This window comes from Hemicordylus capensis, chromosome 3, assembly GCF_027244095.1.
Source record: "Hemicordylus capensis ecotype Gifberg chromosome 3, rHemCap1.1.pri, whole genome shotgun sequence".
In the NCBI taxonomy this organism is placed as follows: domain Eukaryota; kingdom Metazoa; phylum Chordata; class Lepidosauria; order Squamata; family Cordylidae; genus Hemicordylus; species Hemicordylus capensis.
In genome coordinates, this window is record NC_069659.1 from 285,239,571 (window position 1) to 285,259,733 (window position 20,163).

Sequence of the window (20,163 nt, forward strand, 5' to 3'; positions counted from 1 at the left end):
TTAAATGCTTAAGCATCTGTACATGGCTTCTGTAGGCAGCCTTCACTGTTGATTGGCAGAGGAAAGCAAGACCCTTCTCTCAGCAGCTCTTTGTCTGCCTGTCTGCAGTAGAATAACTTTTTGGAGCCAAGTCAAATCTATTCAAATATTCCAGCAGATGCCCTGAGCGTCAATGGACAGATCTCTCTTGGTTTTGGAAAAGGGGGGGGGGGATTGCTGCATCAATGAAGTGCTTTTATCTGTGTGCCATGTTATTGCATGTCAATGGATTGGGCACACAATATGCAGACAGTGAAGGTGGAGGAAGGCAAGTAATGGCAAATCAGAAAGTAATATAGGTTTTGTAGGGATGAGCAGAATGTTTAGAAGGTGAAGTGTTTTGACTCGAAATGGGCTGTTTCAAGTGTTTTGAGCTGAAAACAGAACACCCTTCAAATAAAGGTCATGTTTCTAGCTTGAAACAAAACAACCCTGTTTCGAGTCAAAACGTTTGGACATTCCAAGTGTCACTTTGGAGGCCTTCCCCCCTACTTACTGATTGGCTTTCTGACACCAGCTTCCAGTTGGCTTGTGATCTCCTTGCTTCTTGGTTTGCTTGTTATTTTACAAATCAAGTGTGGTCATGGGCAACTGTGCCCCCATTGGCTGGAGGTAGGGGAGGAGGAGGGAGGGGAACACAAAATGAGGGAATTTCAAATTCAAAATGTATTCAAAGGGACTGGGAGGCAGGGAGCGAGAACAAGAGAGAGAGAGAGAGAGAGAGAGAGAGAGAGAGCGAGAGCGAGAGAGCTAGCTTACAGTATGTCTCTCTTGAAGAGGATACACCAGGAGAGGAGGAAGGAATCAAGGAAGGTTTGATTTTGTGGTTTTCTCAGCACTGAGTATAATATGCTGTGCTGTTGCTGCTATAATTATCTGGTTTTGCTGGATTTCAGATTGACAAAGGCAGAATTTGGGTGCCCTTGAGTCTGGGTCCTTGAGTAGTGGTTTGATTTGTTTGTGAGATAGTGTTGTGGCAAGAAATTGATAGTGATAGCTCTCTTGTGTGTGTAATATTTATTGGTAATTGCTGTGATGAGCTCCATGTCTGGCCTTGACCCTAACTTGTGCTTCACTTACTGCTCTGGTCTGCTCTACAATCTGCATCACAAGGTGTACTCAGTCAAAATGCAGCTAAAATTGCTCTAGTTGAGCTTATGGTTATGCTTGCTGGCTGCAAGGGTGCTGCTGTGCTGTGGCAGCTGTTGCAAGTAAGGACAGAGTCATAATTATGTGTGAGAGAGCAACTTGTGTCAATGATGTTACTGCAGTGCAGGCACTGTGCCTGGCAGTGGATTATGGGTCAGTGATTCTTTTTTGGTCTTTTTTGGACTATGTTTGAAATATGTGTGCTGTCAGGGATGGATTCCCATTTACTGAGTGCTTCTGCAGTGTTTTTGTGTGCACTCTGTGAGTGCAACCTGTTCCGGCCATAGAGAACAATGGGGGAATTAAAATCACCCTATTGTTCCCCATGGGTAGCTCCTAGGGACACCAAAGTGGGTTGTGTGGTAGGGCATGATGGGTGCTCCCTATCACCCAACCCACAAAAGAAATGGGCAAGACATTTTAAAGACATTTTTAACCTCCCCCGCCCCCAACTCCCGTAGGATCCTATAGGGGTTTGGGGAAGTCAATTTTTTTTAATCATCTACTTGTCCATTTCTTTTCTAGGTTGGGTGGTAGGTAGCACACATCATGCCCTACCACCCAACCCACTTTGGTGTCCTTAGTAACTATCCATGGGGAATAATGGGGTGTTTCAAGTTTCCCCATTCTTCCCTAAGGCCAAAACACTCAAAACATTTCGAGTTTTTTTCCGTTGAAACAGCTGGTTTGACTGAACATTTCAGCCATTTTGTGTTTCATTTCAAGTTTGAAACAGAATGCAAAAACCTTTTTTTGCACATTCCTAAAAAATGTTGGTTCACCAAAGACTCGATTGCCTAGGACTGCAGAAACAGGGAGGGTTATCAAGCACTTGGCAGACTGACTATAATATATGGTTGGTAGGGGGCACTTGGCTTGGTAGATCACAAATGTAACAGGTGACAGGACTAGACTGCGTTATAAGGTGACAACATCTAGACCTGGAAGGTGTGTGCTCCAGCTCTGGATCAGTTATTTGGGCTGGCCTGCAGCAAGCAGAAGGGACTGCCCTATTGACTAGGCAAAGGTCTCTGACAAATCTGATTCTCAGTCTGTCTGATTTTATTCCACACATTATGAGATTTTTAATAAGTGATTCACACAGCTCCCAGATTTACAGGTTTGTGCTAAGAGCTCCGCATCAATTACTGATGGGTTGATGCTTTCACCTTCACTCTGAGTTCAAGCAATGAATTCATGCCTCTCATATATAAAATTTCTTCTCAGTATGCTTCAACGTTATTGATCAAAACTTGATTTCCCCCCATAATCTGCTTTGCCATCAGGTTGAAAGTATTATAAATGCTTCTCTTCTTCACCTGACACATGAAGGAATCGTGCTGCCCATGGTTTCTGATCTGCTCCACATTCAACAGAATACTTAAATACTTGTTTCTAACTTCTGCAGTTCTCTGCAGCAGTGCCTTCAAACTCAAAGTTTCCTGGAGGCTTTAGCTGGTCCATTTCTAGCTTCACAATTTTACTTTCAGTTTCTCTTCTAAGACTGTAATATTTGCTGCTGAAAACTTTATAAAATCCAGTTATTCTTAGAGGCTTGACTAGTGAGGACATATGAGAGTTTCTTCTTCTTAGTGGCCCCCAAAAGGTGTAACTCCCTGCTTTGAAGCAGGTACATAGCAAGCTTGAAGGCAGCCCAGCGACATTCAGCCCTGACAATGGGCTTTCCATCAGCCCCATCCTGGACACTGATACATCAGTGTCAGGGTGTGTGGCTGGGACTGGGGCACAGACTTGCTGCCTGTGCCCCAGCGAATATATTATTCACTGGTAGGTGCTTACTTTCTCTCCTTCACAAGTGAGAAAGAGATTGGAAGCACCCAAATGGTGAATGAAGTGCTTAGTGACTAAGAGAGGCTGATAGGCAGGGCATCCATGTCCTGATGCTGGCCATATTCCTTGCACTGATGTCAGAAGCACACCAGCATGCTGGCATCAAGGGGCACAGCTGGCATCAAGACACAGATGTGCCATTTGTTTCTCCCAGTCAATGAGCACTTTGTTAATGACTTGTGAAAAATATCCAAAGCAATATTGTAACAAACATCTGCAGGGATCGCTTCAACCAGAGTTGGCGACTCAACCCCTTTTCGGTTCTAATAGTTGTCTTCTATTACTACTGGATCTTGTCTGAAAGATCTGACAAAGGCTAATGCAGGCCTGATATACTATCCTTTGGAACTGCTAGAAGCTCTAAAGAGATGAAGTAACCTATAATATTCACATATTTCCGCCTACCTTTCCCTTTGAAGCATTCTGTACTGCCTGTTGCCAGAGGCAGAATTTCAGTGATCACTATATAAGGGAACACTTGCATTATGTCTCCTCTAAATAATCCATGACTCAAGTATGTGACAAACTCTTAATATAAAAACTCTCATACTGGGACATGCCATAGACCATCCAGAATCTCGCCTTCAATAAAACACATACAAGGGACCTACAGATCAATGTAAAAAGTATAAATAAGCAGATGCAAATTACTTAAACCAGTCAGTGGGATGGAAGTCATCTGTACTGTGCTGAAAGACTTTTAAATCTTTCATCATATGGGACCCTTTCAATGTAACTACTTTCATTTTTATTTCCTTTCTTAGTAGTGCTTTTAGTTTTGTTATATCTTTCTTGAGATGGCAAGACCCACACAGAGAATTCAAAGAAATAGATACTCCATGTCACTGTTTAATGACATTCTCATAATAATGTGTACAATTTTTGATTTCTTAATAGTTTCTGACATTCTAATTACACTTTTTGATGGCTGTACCACATTGATCTGATGTTTTACCACAGGTCCACAATAGCATCAGATCTCTTCCCTGATTTCTGTCTACTAATTTAAAGCACACTACTGTGAGTACATTATTAGGGTCATGTTTTGTCCAATATGTATTAATTTGCACATATCAACATCTAATTATATTGGGGCTGGATTTCACTTGCTAGCACCAGTGCAGCAAGAAAGCAGACTAACATAACTTCCCAATGAAGCACTGGTGCAGCAGGGAAGCACGGAGGACATTCTTCCCCAGAATGTCCTCTGTGCCGTCAGAAAATATGCCCCTGAGGGTTTTATAGCCCTCAGGCACATATTTTGGGGTGGTACAGAGAGCTTCCTGGAGAAAGGGAAGGCATCAAAAATTGCTGCTTTATCAGTGCTAGTCTACTCGCTTGCTGCACCAGTGCTTCCTTGCTCTATATGTCAACCACTGTCTTGAATGAAAGAATTCACACATTTAAACACCAGTTGTACACAAAACTGTAGTGAATCCTTTTTGCATCCTCACCTTCATGACTTTTAATTTGTTATTCTTCCACCACATAAGCAACAGCAACATTAAATGGGTGAAAGAATCAGGAAATACTGAAACTCAGATTAATGGCATCCTATTGAGTTAGGGACATTTGAGAAGCATGTCCCCTGATTTCCAAGTTTTCCCCCAAGACAGCTTCCAAATTCAACATGGCTGTCAGACCGTTCCTTACTTCATTCATCAGTTGGCTGAGTAATGCTTTGCTGATGGGAGAGAAAAGAAAGAGAGAGGGCGTAAGTGGAGACGGACTGTCTCTGAAAACTGAGAGGAGGGCAGGGGGTGGAAAGCAATGGAGACATCTGACCTGGATGCTGGGACAGCAGATAAATTAGAAAGAGCATAACCCCATGGAGATGCATGCTCCGGCTCATGCAGCAGGAATTAAGGATGAAATATTTTCAGAGTAACAATTCACCTCTAACTGGAAGGACAGGGACCTGCTGACATTTTGGCAATGATCAGGGCCTGCTGGTGTCCATCTCCTGTATGCTGAAGGATGAGACATAGATGCAGAAGTGAGGAACAGAAGCAGAAGTGGCTGGGGTTTCTTTTGTGGGCCGTTGTAAGTATGTGGTTCTGATTAAATAAGCTCAAGACAATACTGTCCTGTTCATCTGAGACAATGGCTGCATTCTTATGTAACAAAGAACTGTGTGTCCAATGGACCCGCAGTTCCGCTTCTCCCACTCCTGTCCACATTCAGACGACAGGGAGAGCTCCCTCTCTACAGTCCGCAAGACTGCAAGAGGAAGGGGGAACTGGCTTTGTGTGCTTCCTTCTTGCTTGAAGGGAGGGAGTGAGATTAAACCTTCAAGGGGGAGCCATCTTGACTGTGAAAATGGCAGGGCTTATGAACACCCGCACCCAGCACTACTGCTCCAGTTGGTTGCACATGCCAGCAATCTACAGGTGCATTTAATTTTTTTTTAAACTGAGTACAGATCTCCCATGTCATGTCTCTTTTGGCCCTCTGAGCCACTGAAACCAGTGGGACATCAGCCCTATTCAGACATTATATTGTACTTGCATTCACATATCTGTACACATGTACATGTTTTTGTGTGTGAAAGATCATACCTGTGTTCATTTTAAAAGTGAACTCATGTCTAGGTTCCTCAAATGTATGGTACAGATATTATTTATTTATTTAAAATATTTCTATACTGCCCAAAACTTGTGGCTCTGGGAAGTTTACAGGTGGTGTACTGCTACATGTACATGCATTCAACATAACATGTTAATAACTATACCTGCACACATATAGATTGGTCCTGTGTGCCCTGTACACAGTTTCTTTAAGTGTTGAACATAAGGTGTTAATAAGATGGGCTATATTTTCAAATAAGAGTGTTTCAGTTTAACATAGACCCCAAAATATCCCCTTCCTATATATCACAGATGGGCCAGTCAGGGGATGGAAAGGAATGGGGCAAGGAGAGGTGGGGTTTACATTTCAATCGGAGAGACTTTCGAGAAACTAAGGGAAAGGTAGGTAGGCACAGTCCTGCATGCAGAAATTTGTACAGTTGGTGGCTTTTAGGTGGTTTTGATAGCCACTGAGGCAGAGTTGCGTAGTTCTCCTGTACTGCACTAGCACGGCAGGATGATGCTGTAGCTGCTGTGGCACAAACCTGTAACTACAGCAAAAATGTAAAATTGGGCTCTATAAAAAATGATAGGCTTGAAAGGAATGGGTCATCTAGTCCAAATGTTGCACTACGGCAGGACAGATTGCAGAATTCTGTAGCCTCTGTGAGGCTGTGCACAATCCTTATAAGCAGGAGTTACTTTGATTTTTAGTTCTGTGAAGTGAGTTCCGCTTCCCTCCAACTTTAACTTATCAAATGGCACACTCAGGCTGGCTCCAGTTCCAGTGTGGCTTCCTCTTTCTCTTTGCCCCTCCCTCCCATCTCTAATGCTTCAGATGGACAATCTGCTTTAAAAAAAAAATGTTAAAATGCTTTTTATGTTTATGTGATTAAGTATTTGTTTGCTGCTTTAAAAAAAATCATTTTTTAAAAAACCCAACAACTTGGAAAAACTGCTCCAAGGAAAGGGGAAGGGCCCTTACAAGGGCTGCCAATCAGCACTGTACAGACTGCTTTTGGTTGCAAATAGGAAGTATAGTGAGCTTTCCCCTCAGCTCAGTCTGGGGTTGAAGGCTGTACATCTGCCCAAAGCACAGCGAGTGTGTTTCCATAAGCAGGCTGACTGCTAAAATAATGTGTGTACGGACACATCCTTTGGGTTTGCAGATTATATAGGGTGCCACAAACAGCAGGGTATTAAGGGGTATAGGGAATGATATGCCTCATGTCAGAAGTGCTTGTAAGAGAAGGAATCAGTTTCGTGAAAACACATCCAGATGGCTTGAACAAGCGCACTGTGCTGCCTGCCAGCATGGAAAGTGAAAACAACCTAGGCACGCCTGTCTGTTTGACGTAAGGCAAAATGTCTTCTCATGCCGAGCTATTATGGCACACAACCACTCGTGTTACACTGATTGAGTTACTGGGAGAAAGAGCAAGCCAACATTCTGCCTCCAGTCAAGGCAAACCTGAAACTTTGGGTAGGAGAGACTCAGTGAAGGATTTGTGCCTTCACTAGCAAGTGCCTATATCTCCCAAGAGAGGCGTAGATAGATTGTGAACCATGAAGCCAGAGAGATATTGGGTGAACTGAATTTAGCCATGGCCTACTCATCTGAAAAACATCTTGCTTCTCTGGAGGCTGAAAACTAGACGTATGCATGAATCTTTTTTTTTTTTTTTTTTTGTGATTCAATTCAAACTGAAATTGAATAATAGCAATAGCAATAGCACTTACATTTATATATCGCTTTATAGCCGGAGCTCTCTAAGCGGTTTACAATGATTTAGCATATTGCCCCCAACATTCTGGGTACTCATTTTACCGACCTCGGAAGGATGGAAGGCTGAGTCAACCTTGAGCCCCTGGTCAGGATCGAACTTGTAACCTTCTGGTTACAGGGCGGCAGTTTTTACCACTGCGCCACCAGGGGCTCATAATAATAAATAATAATAATAATAATAATTCAAATTGATTCATTGAACCAGTCGGCCATTGCCAGCCAGTTTGATTAATCAAATTGAGAATTCGCAAAAAAACCCAACAACAACAAAAAACCACACCCCACAATTTGCTCATAGGGAACAATGAGGAACTTGAATCACCCCATTGTTCCCCATGGGTAGGTCCCAGGGGCACTAAAGTGGGTTGGATAGTAGAGCATGATGGGTGCTACCTACTACCCAACCCACAACAGAAACGGGCAAGCAGGCAATTTTTTTAAAAACAACAAACTTTTTAAAAAAACCACAACCCCATAGCATCACATGGGGGGTTAGGTTATATTAAGAAAATCTAAAAATTGCCCACCTGCTCATTTCTTTTGTGGGTTGGTTGGTAGGTAGATAGTAGAACCCATCACACTGTACCACCCAACCCACTTTGGCGTTCCTAGGACCTATCCATGGGGAACAATTGGGTGATTCGAGTTCCCCATTGTTCCCTATGGGCAAAACAAGCAGAGTGCAGTGCATAAATTTTGGAATCCTGCCTTGAAAAACAGCTCTGCAGAACAGAAGCAGTACACACAGTCCCTCCCAACACAGAACAACACATTTTACCAAACACACAGTCCAAAGATGGCAAAAAAAAAAAAAAAAAGCTTCACTGACCAGTGTTTCCTGTAACAGGCATTCCCAGATGTTGTTGTCCACAGCTCCCAGCAGCTGCAATGGCCTTTGGCTGGGGATTATGGGAGTTGTAGTCAATAACATCTGGAAATCCCTGTTACAGGGAACATTGTCACTGACCCAGAATCCACTGCCAGCCACAGTGCCTGCACTGCAGTAACATAATTGGCACAAGTTGCTCTCTCACACACAATTATGAGTCCGTCCTTACTTTCAGCAGCTGCCACAGCAAAGCAGCACCCTTAGCAGCCAGTAAGCATAGCCATAAACTCAGCCAGAACAACGTCTTCAGCCACATTTTGACTGATTACACCTTGCAATGCAGAATGCAGATTGCAGAGCAGATCAAAGAAGGGAGTGAAGCACAAGTTAGCCAAGGCCAGACATGGAGCTTATTACAGCAATTTCCAAGAAATATTAAACACAGACTCATACAGCTGAGCTGCCACTGTCCATTTATTGCCAGAACATCATCTCACAAACAGACCAGTTTATAGCAGCAAGAGGTAGCACAGCATATATCCTCAGTGCTAGGGGTGGGCACAAAATCTAACCTTCCTTTTGCCTTACTTCCTCCCGTCCTGATTTACCCTCTTCTTCATACGGGCTCTCTCTCTGCCTCCTAGTCCCTTTGAATACATTTTGAAATTCCCTCCAAAAGTGTTCCGTGTTCCTTCCTCCTTCCTCCCTTCACCCCAGCCAATGGGGGCACAGTTGCCCATGCCAACACTTGATTTCAATGACAACAAGCCAACCAAGAAGCAAAGAGCTCTCAAGCCAATTGGAAGCCAGTGTGAGAAAACCAATAAGCAAGCGGGGGAAGCTTGCCAAAATGGCTGAATGAATCATGCTAATTGATTTGTGCCAAATCAGGGCTGATTTGATTTCACCTTAATTCAGCCCTTTCATTTAAGGGGCAATTAAATTTGCAGTTGAATCAATGAATTGCCCCCAACTTGGTGTGAATCAAATTGCACATCCCTACTGAAAACGAAGCAAAAGTCCCAGCTTTTGAACTAACCAGCCAAGAAAACAAGGGGCATACACTACGAACATAAATATTAGTCACATTCCCCCTCTTGAGAAAAACTTGGGAACTGTAATTCCATACAGAGGTAAATGATTTCTAGGGATCTCAGTAACAGATTATTCTCAGCATCTGTAGTTACCATAATGCTTTGAGGAAGCCATCTATATAACTAATTCTCCAAGATGGGCTGGTCTTGGATGAGTGGGGATGCATGGCACCCTCTCGCAAGAGTGGCGGCGCAACTCACAAGAGCTCCTGACTTTGGCTGGTGGCCAAAGCCCTGCCAGCCTGAGGAGGTGGCCGGATGGCGGGTGAAGCCACGCTGGCCTGAGGAGGCGACCGGCGGAAGAAGGCGGCAGTGGTGGGCCTGGCCTGGCCTGGCCTGGCCGCCAGGTGATGAAGCGGCTGCTGGGCCACCAGGAAGAGGAGGCAGTGGCAGCAGGGGTGGGGCAGCTTGAAAGCCGGCCAGAAACCGCGGGTGGGAAGTGGGGGGAGAAGCGGGCCGGGCGTGCGTCAGAGATGCCTGAGGGAAGAGTCAGGAAGAAGGGGCTGGGGGGAGTCAGGGAGAACTAGAGGCCCAGACACTCTGCGCCTGGTCAGCTAGTAACCATTAAATTGTATATTTACAATTACAAGCTCAGTCAAAGCTTCTATGTGCTATTGTCAATACAATATCAACTTCCAAACCAAAGGTTTGGTTACCCCAGCTAATTGAGCAAAGAGACACCTTTTAAAGTGGTGATTCTCTTATATTTAGCAGGGGGAGAGCAACTGGCTCTATCCAACCCTAGCACAGCATCCCGCTAGTGACTGATGTTGGTATCTGCCTTATGTTTCTTTTTAGATTGTGAGCTCTTTTGAAACAGAGGACCACCCTGATGGATGGTCCTAATGGATAAAATAATATTTATGTATTATTTATTTTTCTGTGTAAACCACTTTGAGAACTTTGGTTGAAGAGCAGTATATAAATATTCATAGGAACATAGGCAGCTGCCATATACTGAGTCAGACCATTGGTCCATCTAGCTCAGTATTGTTTTCACAGACTGGCAGCAGCTTCTCCAAGGTTGCAGGCAGGAATCTCTCTCAGCCGTATTTTAGAGATGCCAGGGAGGGAACCTGAAACCTTCTGCTCTTCCCAGAGTGGCTCCATCCCCTGAGGGGAAGATCTTACAGTGCTCACACTTCTAGTCTCCCATTCATATGCAACCAGGGTGGACCCTGCTTAGCTAAGGGGACAAGATGCTTGCTACCACAAGACCAGCTCTGTAGTAGTAGTAGTAGTAGTAGTAGTAGTAGTAGTAGTAGTAGTAATAGTACCCTGTTTCCCCGAAAGTAAGACCTAGCAGTAATTTCTGATGTACCGCTAATTGCCCTAGTGCATTTGGGGGGGCTAAAATTAATATAAGACACCATCTTATTTTTGGGGAAACACGGTAGTAGTAGTAGTAGATAGCCAACCTGAAGCTCTCCTACTGTTGTAGAACTACAACTCCCATTATATCCAGGTCACAATGTATTGCAGCTGGGGATGATGAAAATTGTAGTCCAACAATAGCTGGAGGGACTCAACTTGGCTACCCCTGTTCTGTACAACTGAACACCCTCTCATGAAACTACTGAAACATGTAGAGAACAAGTCCAGCTAAAATCTGATTATATGGAATCCCAGTTATTCCCAAGCACAGCACAGCACAGTACATGATCCAGGCAAGATACTGTACTGTATATCTATATTCTCCCCCGACTCACTCTATCACTTTGATGTCCTGTGGAACATAACTTAAATATAACTTAAGTTTGCATGGCATGGGAATCGTGGAAATATTCTCATTTGCACAGCTATCTTTGGAGATTGTTAACATCTTTGGATCAGTGGAAAGCAGAGAGAAATGCAAGAAGGAGGGGAACATAATAGCGGTGTCAACCAAGTGAAGTATTTGGTCAATTACCTATCCTGCTTTTAACTCATTAATTGATTAATTAACTTATTAAGAGAAAACTTCAGCATTTCAATAAAGGTGATATCATCAGAGGTTCTGTAATGAAAATAGTTTCACAGTCAAGCCATTATCTGACAAATCATTGCCTGAATCAATGAATGTACATCGGCTGTTTACAACCATGCCATTAGCACTAAACACTCTCTCAAATGGAACAAGGCCAGCTGAAGCCCGATTAAAACCTCAAATTTTAATTTTTGAATTTCTCTGGTTATCAAGCCAGTCATTTAATCATACTGATTAACCAGCGAAAGGGCTTTAAGATCTTGCCAGTATGCAAACCTAAAGGAGGGAAAGAGATGAGGACAGATAAAAGGAGATATATACTGAAGTTGAGATCATCCATTCAAACCAGATATAAAAATATCCCCATTGAAACTTGCGGAGGGTAGTATGTCAAAGTATTTTCTGGACAAAGGAGATGCTGACAAGCAAGTATTTTAGTTGATGGCTAGCAGCCATTCCTCTAAGCAGATCTTCTAAGCTGAGCAGTAATGTTCTGAGGTCAGTATTAGGGTGGGAATATCCTCAGGGCAGCAGGAAATGGGACTGGTGAATTAGCACACTTGTCAGAGAGAAATGTCTCCTACACTTGTGGTAAAAAGGTGATGAAACTGCTGCTCTTAATATTTACTACTCTTAGTCACAAAGGGCTACAGGTAAGGGGTAGCGCACATTGTTTACACATAGAGGGTGCAGTCTGCATCTCCAGTTCAATGATATCAGGCTACTGCACTGGTAGAAGACCTTTGCCTAGGATCCTGGAGAATGGTTACCGAACAGAATTGTTAGTCGTTCTGAGCTTGATGAACCAATGATCTTATATCCTAAGCTCTGGGGATGCTTAAAGGATGACGAAGAATAATAATAATATGTAAATAGTGTTTTCAACAAGAAGTTCCCAAAGTGGAATAAATAAATAAAGTGGCTCCCTGTCCCTAAAGGGCTCACAATCTAAAAAAGAAACATGAGAGAGACACCAGCAACAGCCACTGGAGGGGTGCTGTGCTGGGCATGGATGGGCAGTGTCAGGATGACAGTGTCAAACTGAGCTCCTGGCTTACGTGCACTGGTAGCTGGGTAACTGGCCTAGAATGCAGCAGGCTGTTAAGAACCGATCATACAGACATAGTACACCAGTCCTTAAGGAGCTCTCTGGTTCCTAGGCGCAATTTGAAGTGCCTGTGTCAATATTTAAAGCCCCAAATGATCTGGGGTCTGGGTATATGAAAGAACACCTTCTCCATACATCCCCCATGATTTGAAATAATCTGAGGGTGTCACTGCGGTCAGATGGGGTGGCAATAAGAGAGACTTCTTATTGGTGACACTGGTCTTCTGGAACTTCTTGAAGAGGTTAAACTTGCCAGTTGGTTGTCAGCCTTTAAGAAGCGGGGAATTATTACTCTTTTTAGGAGGCTGTCACATCCTGATATGAGAAGCTCTGGAGCTAAATAATGGTCTGTGCTGCAGTTTTGTGATATTTGTCCTCTCCTATTTATTGATGTTGTAGTTATTTTTAGATTATTTTTAATTAAGAATTTTTGTAAGCCTCTTTTGACAGCTATGTTGGGAAGCAGGGTAAAAATCCTCAGAGTAAATAAATAAGCTTTGGGAATTGCTCCCTAGCTATTACTAGATGTACATTTTCTCCCAACCTGGGGCCATCCCTGGGCAGATCCACAGTCAGTGGATCAACTTATATGTTCAGGGGAGTTACAAGCAAACAGCTTCTCCAATTCTTTGGTGCCAAGCAGAAGATTAAGGCACCTGAATCTATAGCACTTCATGGAAATGTTTCTTGATCTGGGGCTGGAATATTAGGAGCAAATTTGGAAATTTAGTAGCAAATTTGGAAGAGGTTCCCCTCCAGATAGAGTTGAGATTCAGGAAGGGACAGAGCAGCTAACTCTACTACAAAGCCTCTCAGTCTCTGCCAGCTAATTACTGGTAAAGCAGCTTTGTGGGGAAGCTCTGGCCAGGCCTTGCAACCTAGCACCTGCTAAACAGACTCTGCTGGACAGCTCCTCTGTTGGTCCAGGTGTTATGGCTGAGTCCCTGCTCTTAATGCCATGATACTGCTAGGGATGTGCACGGAACCAGACGGGGGTGGCTTGATGGTGTGGGGGCTGCTGCTTTAAGAGCAGGGGAGGGTGCACTTACCCCTTCCTCTGCTGTTCCCCTGCCGGCACCACTTTCCCCCAAAGTTAATCGGGGCGGCAGCATAATCGGGGCCGCCCCATTGCCCCCATGGACCAGATACAACTGGAAGTATACAATGTGCCTGCACGCCAGTACAGGCACATGCCTGCTGTCCATGTGTAACATACACATGCCTATGCTGGCATGCGCAGGAATGTCGGATACTTCCGGTTGTACCTGGTCAACAGGGGCAACGGGGCAGCAGGGAGGTATGCTGCCGTCCCGATTAACTTTGGGGAAAAGGAGCATTGGCAAGGACAGAGAAGAGGGAGGGGTAAGTGCACCCTCCCCCGCTCTTAAAGCAGCACCCCCTGCCTTTGAACTGGATGAACCAGACGCCTTTCAAACCAGTTCAGACTTCGGAGGCCCATAAAGAGCCTCCGAACCGGTTTCATGCACATCCCTAGATATTGCTGGATAGTTCTCTGGATCTAGGCTTCCTGCTGCTTGTGTCCTCTTGCATGCTCGAGGTAGATAGAAAAAGCCCATGTGCAAGATCAGCTGACTGTGCTTTCATCTCCCACTCATTGCTCCTTAACAGGAGTCCATAGGCAGTGGTAGCACCAGGGGGGAAAAAGAGCATGGGGTAGTTGAAGGGGCAAGGTGCATTTATGGATGGATGAACTGTGTCCCACATATTAGATTTCTAAAACAGAATGGCAGGCAGAGGGTGGGCAAGCCATTTTTTGAGGGGAGCACTAGTTCACCCATGCCCCTCCTCTGGAGCTGCCTTTGATCATAGTTTTTCCAGCATACTGTACACTGGTGATGGACAACTCTGCCAGGTTTGAATTAGAGCAAGATGGTCTCTGGTTCCTGCTAACTGAGCAAAGAGGCACCTTTTAAAAGAGGTGATTCTCTTTATTTAGCAGGGGGGGAGCAACTGGCCCTATCCATCATCCCCGGCACAGCATCCCTCCAGTGGCTGTTATTGTTGTCTATCTTATGTTTCTTTTTTAGATTGTGAGCCCTTTGGGGACAGGTGTGTGTATGTCTGTGTGTGTGTGTGTGTGTGTGTGTGTGTGTGTGTGTGGTATTCATATTCTGTAGTGGCAGCTGCGGGGGGGGGGGGGCACCTCAGCTGGAACATGGGAGATAGAAGGTGGCAGCTACCAATCTGTCTTTCTCCTCACCTCTCCTCTCCTCCTCTCCTCTCCTCAGAACAAGATGGTCCCTGGACCATTTGATGGTTTGGCTTCAGGGAAGAGGACCTCGTTTTTCTTCTGAGGACTCAACAAAAACTCAGCTTCTCACATCTGTCAATCCTCCCTCCCTCCCTCCCTCCCCCTTTTGTCCTGCTTACTCCTCCCCTCTTCCTCTCCAACTGCCTATCTCTCAACATTCCACCCTCCTTGGCAACTGTCTCCTAGCACCTGTTGCTTGGACTTCCCATCCTCCCTAACCAGAGGCATAGCTAGGGCAGACGGGGCCCATGTCCACCCCTCTCCCCAGCGGTCCCTCGGTGTGAGGGAGATATTGAAGAAAATAGGGAGGGGTGTAGCTGGAGACCCCTCAAGAACTGGGATGCCCGGGTTCTTTGAACCCATTTGCTCAATTATAGCGATAGCTCTGTCCCCAAAATTCCATTTTCCCCAGGTAGCCATTGAGTAGCACACATGGCCCATACTTTCTCCCTGGCATTAGCCACACTATTCTCACTCTGGGTCCTGCAAAAGCTAGATTTCTCTGCTCTGGAGTGCAAGGAGAATCCTCAGTTGTAGGGACCCCTAGGCCATGGCTGGGCCTGGGCTCCTTCCAAGGAACCCAGAAAAGTGACTTGGATAGTTTGGAAGTTCAAGCTATCCCATTGCTTAACTATCTGCTCCCATAAAGAAGTAGAAAATTCAGCCAGATGTAAAGCAACAAGTATTGAACCAGTATAGATTTACACCATAAGAGATTTTGGCCCATGTTATGAGTCCACAGCTGCCTTGAAATCCAGTATTGAGCTTTAATATATCCACAGGAATTTTTATCCCATTTGGTTCATTCTATTTTATTTTTTTATTCTGTTAACTTTATCCTATTGATTCAAACGTATTTTCATTCCCCCAGATGTTCCCCTTTTGCATTTGCTTTTTGCAGAAAAGGCTTGTGCTGGAAGCAATATATAACAAGGCTTCGCTCAGAAATCCACCCAGAGGACTTTGCCCCCCAAGTTTTCATACTTCTAGATTCTCTTTTTCTTTTTAAGATCATGTTTTGAATGCAGAATGGAACAAATAAATGAGAACACAACTCCTGAATGCAGAATGAAACCCCAAAGGTCAGTGGGTTATAGGTATGCAGATGACAAGCTATATGATTCTGTTGATACAATTGCTGTTCCTTGCCCATTCCACACCTGCTGTTTGCTTTCAAGCATTAATAAAAGCTGTTAAAATGCCACCATATTGACATTCTAGTGCTCGTTTTCTGGGCTGAAGCTGTTTGGCAGGCTTGCTAAAGTTTCTGCAGCATGAACCTTTCTACATCTGCACCCCCTTTCCCCCACTTAGAAGTCACAAGATGCATGATTTTGGATTGCATCCAGACACACATCTTGACATTTTACATCCCTTCACAGTTTGTTTGTTTATTATTTATTTTATTTTTTACATTTATATCCCGCTCTTCCTCCAAGGAGCCCAGAGCAGCGTACTACATACTTGAGTTTCTCCTCACAACAACCCTGTGAAGTAGGTTAGGCTGAGAGAGAAGTGACTGGCCCAGAGTCACCCAGCTAGTTTCATGGCTGAATGGGGAACTTGGGTCTCCCCGGTCCTAGTCCGGCACTCTAAGCACTACACCATGCTGGCTCTCAGTACTTTCTCATACAACCCTTAATTAATTTATTAATTAAATGTATGTATTGCCTCACCACCACAAGGTGTCCAAAGTGATGTGCAACACCTCAGAACCCAGAAATAAGCAAACAAACAAAGTGTATGAAGTTCACAACAAGGTATACTGACAACCCCTAGCTTATGTGGCTTCTTAAAAAAGAAGAAGAATGCGACAGATTCATGATTTATCAGGCCATGATCATTAAATGGAATTTGTATATACTACAAAGGTAGTATATACTGGAATTATTAGATGTGAGTGATGAACCACAGGCTGCCACCTACATGCTCTACTTTGTGAATGTCCAGGCCATATAGCTCTAGTAACTCTTGGAAACAATAGCTGGACTATATGGACCTTGTTCTGATCTAGCAAGGGGAGGTGATTCCTCACCCTATTCTGATGTTTGTAACAGAGATGTTGACTTACATGCCACACAGTCTGCAGCTCTAAGGGGAAGGCATGCTTGCTGCAGCAATGAAGCCTAAAAGCACACCTAAGCGACATGTAGAGGTGGACCAAGCCTACTAAGTACTGCATATATGCAGTTGCAAAGGTACTCCCATTGGGAATGAAGGTAGTACCATTGCAACTGCATGCACATAGTGCTTAGTAGGCGCGGTGCAGCTTCACCTCTCCAAGCAGTGTGGGTGTGCTTTAGGCATCACTGCAGCAGCGAGTGCAGCTCTCAGAGCGGTAGATTGCTGTGTGGTATGTAAGCCACGATACCTGAAAAAAATCATGTTTATTATTTTGCTCCATGACTGTTTCCCACCCCTCTCATTTTGGATACTCCGGGTCAACTCAAATCACCACCTGAAGAATACATGCTGAGGCTGTTCTCACATGCAGGCAGAACCAGGCTAGAGAAGCCCAGCCCGGTTTTGCCTGCACATGAGAACCACCAGGAGCCACACAGCTCCCAGTGGCGGTGCGGCGGCAAACCCACAAGGGAGCCCTGGCTGCTAGCCAGGGTTAAGGGTGCAAATGTGGCAGTAGCCCGGGCTAACTGATCGTGTGTGGTGCCACTTGGCTCCACGCAGCACCCACAAACCAGCAGCCTCCTGGTTGCATTGGGGTACTCGCTATAATGCACCACACACTCAGCCTAAACAGGCCCTGGAAATCCATGGCATCTTCTTCGCCGTGAGCCCCATTGCCGATTGAGATCATCTGGAGAGGTTCGTCTATGGTTGCCACTGAGGGCTAATCGGGGATGGGACTTCTCTGTTGCTGCCCCGGGGCTTTGGAATGCACTTCCTGTTGAAATAAGAACCTCCCCATCTCTTGCAACTTTAAAAAAGGTACTGAAGATATGTTTGTTCACCCAGGCTTTTAATTAGATTTATAGACTTTTAATTAGATTTATGGTTTTCTTAGTTTTTAATGTTGGGTTTTAAATGATTTTAATGTTTTAATCAGTTGCTTAATTTGTATTGTTTTTGTTATACTCCACCTAGAGATGCAGGTTTTGGGCAGTATAAAATATGTTAAATAAATAAAGGAAGTTCCAGGGGCCTCCTGGCCCACAAACCTCCCTGCTATCAGCAGAAGCCGGCAATCATCTGGGCGGGTGATCCGCCTGCCCAGCAACAAAGAGAGGATTGTCTGCAGGGGAGGTAAGCTTTTCGAGCTTCCTCCCCTGCCCCTTCAAGCCCTTTCTCATGGATCGTTAGAAAGGGCTCGCTGAGGTGATAGTGTAGAGTTTGGCATGTGTTTTCTGAAGACTTTGGCCACCATAGCCAAATGATTGCTTCACCATAGGACCAGCTCAGAATTCACCCTACATTTACTACACTTGGCTTGCAGAAAAATAGTGGAGGACCAGCTGATTTCTCCAGACCCTCTCAACATAGTCCATAGCTACTTTGGGGATGGGGCCATAGCCCAGTGGAAGAGTATTTGCTTTGCAGCAGAAGGTCCCAGATTCAATCCCTGGCATCTCCAGGTAGGGCCTGGAAAGACACCTGCCTGAAATCCTGGAGAGCCACTGCCAATCAGAGTGGACAATACTACACAATACTAAGTTAGATGGACCAATGGCCTGACTCTGGATGAGGCAGCTTCCTATATACACTAGCTTCAGACTGCATGTACTGAAGCCACCAATGAAGAAAGGAGACAGATTGCTAAACAAGGAGGAGCCCATCTTCTCTTCCCTCCCTCCTCCCCATATTTCCTAGATACTGGCCTAGTTCTCACCAATGGTAAATATATCTGGGCTGTACCACTGCAGGTGGGAGCTCTCATGACTGAATGCTCTTGTATACAAAAATATTTCATCTATATGAAAAGCTAGCATATCAAGGGAAGGCTAGCCTAGAACCCTTTCCCTCACATACAGTAGTTTCTATGTAGAGGGATGTTTTTAATATGAAGGAGCATTCAGACTCCCACCCGTAGTCTGAAGTGGTACAGCCCAAACACATTTACTAACTCTGAGAAAACTATTTGCTGTAAATTTGGGAGTTTTCATGGTGAAAGCAAGAAGAAGGGTGGAAAGTCTCTGCCCTACTCCATCAACCTCTTAAAAATTATAAAGTGTCACCAGCTTTTATCTCACAATGTTATTGGCCAATATGGCATATCTGAAAGAAAGCCAAAGCCAAAGAGCTGGTGAGCAAAAGCTGCAGAAGTGATTGCTGTGAGAGGCATGGCACAATCAATGCTTTTGATGTTACAGCACAATTTGTAAAAAAAAGGAAAGGTCCTTGTGAGGGAGAACAGAGTCTATGTGAGGCTCTGTCCTATGTGAGGGAGTACAGAGTTTTATGGGAATTGCAGGTGTGTGTGGCAAATATTGGAATATATGATGCCATTTTGACAGAACCATCAGAGTGAGGTGAATGGGTAAGAACAGTATTGAATATTCCATATATTTATTTATTGACAGCCTTCCTTTTATACAGAAGCAAGAACTGTGGTATGTCCTGAGTTCCTGATCTTTTAATGGTTGCTGAACTGGGAAGAATTTAATGGGGGAAGCTACTCCCATTACTGTTCAAAGACAGAACACCTTTCAAGGCCAAACATGGGCATGTGCTTTTAATAACTCTTCTAGCTGGTGGGACAATGTGCTCTTTAATATTGGAATGTCCAATAAAGCTCTGCCCAAAGCTGGGAGGCCTATAACTTTTGGATGTGTCCTGGGAGATATAAATTAGAAGCTTCACCCTCCACCAGCTAGGATCAGTGGGGTCACCAGCTTTATTCTTAAACTGATTGGAGACAAGCAGGAAGTGTTTCTAGTTTGATGGATTAGGTGCATAAAATCCATGAAGAGATCATGAGTGAAGAGACCTTTTCCTTTTTTCATGGGGATAATATTTCATGATTTGGGGAAAGAGAATGGGGGGAAATAATTAGCCATTTGTGATTAACTCTTTTCATGGGTATTTTGTTTCTTTGTTCTGTGATGCTGCCTGGAGCCAATTTTTAAAAAATGATCTAATGATGACAACAGAAATAATTTCTCTCAATAACTAATGGTTGTGTCAAAACTTGGAAAGCAAACCAAAGTTGTCAAAAGTGCATCACAGATTGAGAAGTCCCTCAGTAGTATCAAGTGAACGCTCATTTAAGAAGGGACAAAGATCTTGTATTATATAATGCAAATTGTTTTAACCGTACTGCTATTGCTATAAAAATGTCTGTTATGCAGGTTGGTGTTGCAAAATGGATGGCATGATATGCATCTCACTTCTTCCTGATGCTATAAAAATGGTTGTATTCAGTCATGGTCATTTGGGCCTGGAACAAAAAATGTTGACCCTGGTCCTTTTCTTTAGCTGATACTATACATTTAAGGAGAAACCCTCAGATCTTTGTCAGGATCTATATACATCACCCACAATCAAATC

The 20,163-nt window shown here is 44.2% G+C and overlaps 1 long non-coding RNA gene across 2 annotated transcripts; it reads right to left on the reverse strand.

Moving 5' to 3' along the window:
* Positions 1-4,000: 4,000 nt before the first annotated feature.
* Positions 4,001-14,740, reverse strand: LOC128352392 (uncharacterized). Of its 2 annotated transcripts, none has more exons than XR_008320373.1 (3): positions 14,611-14,740; positions 4,936-5,009; positions 4,001-4,723 (listed from the first exon to the last, which is right to left on the reverse strand). It is a non-coding gene; the product is annotated as an uncharacterized LOC128352392 (long non-coding RNA). The 2 variants fall into 2 exon arrangements; XR_008320372.1 differs by having other exon boundaries at positions 4,825-5,009.
* Between the last annotated feature and the right edge of the window lie 5,423 nt (positions 14,741-20,163).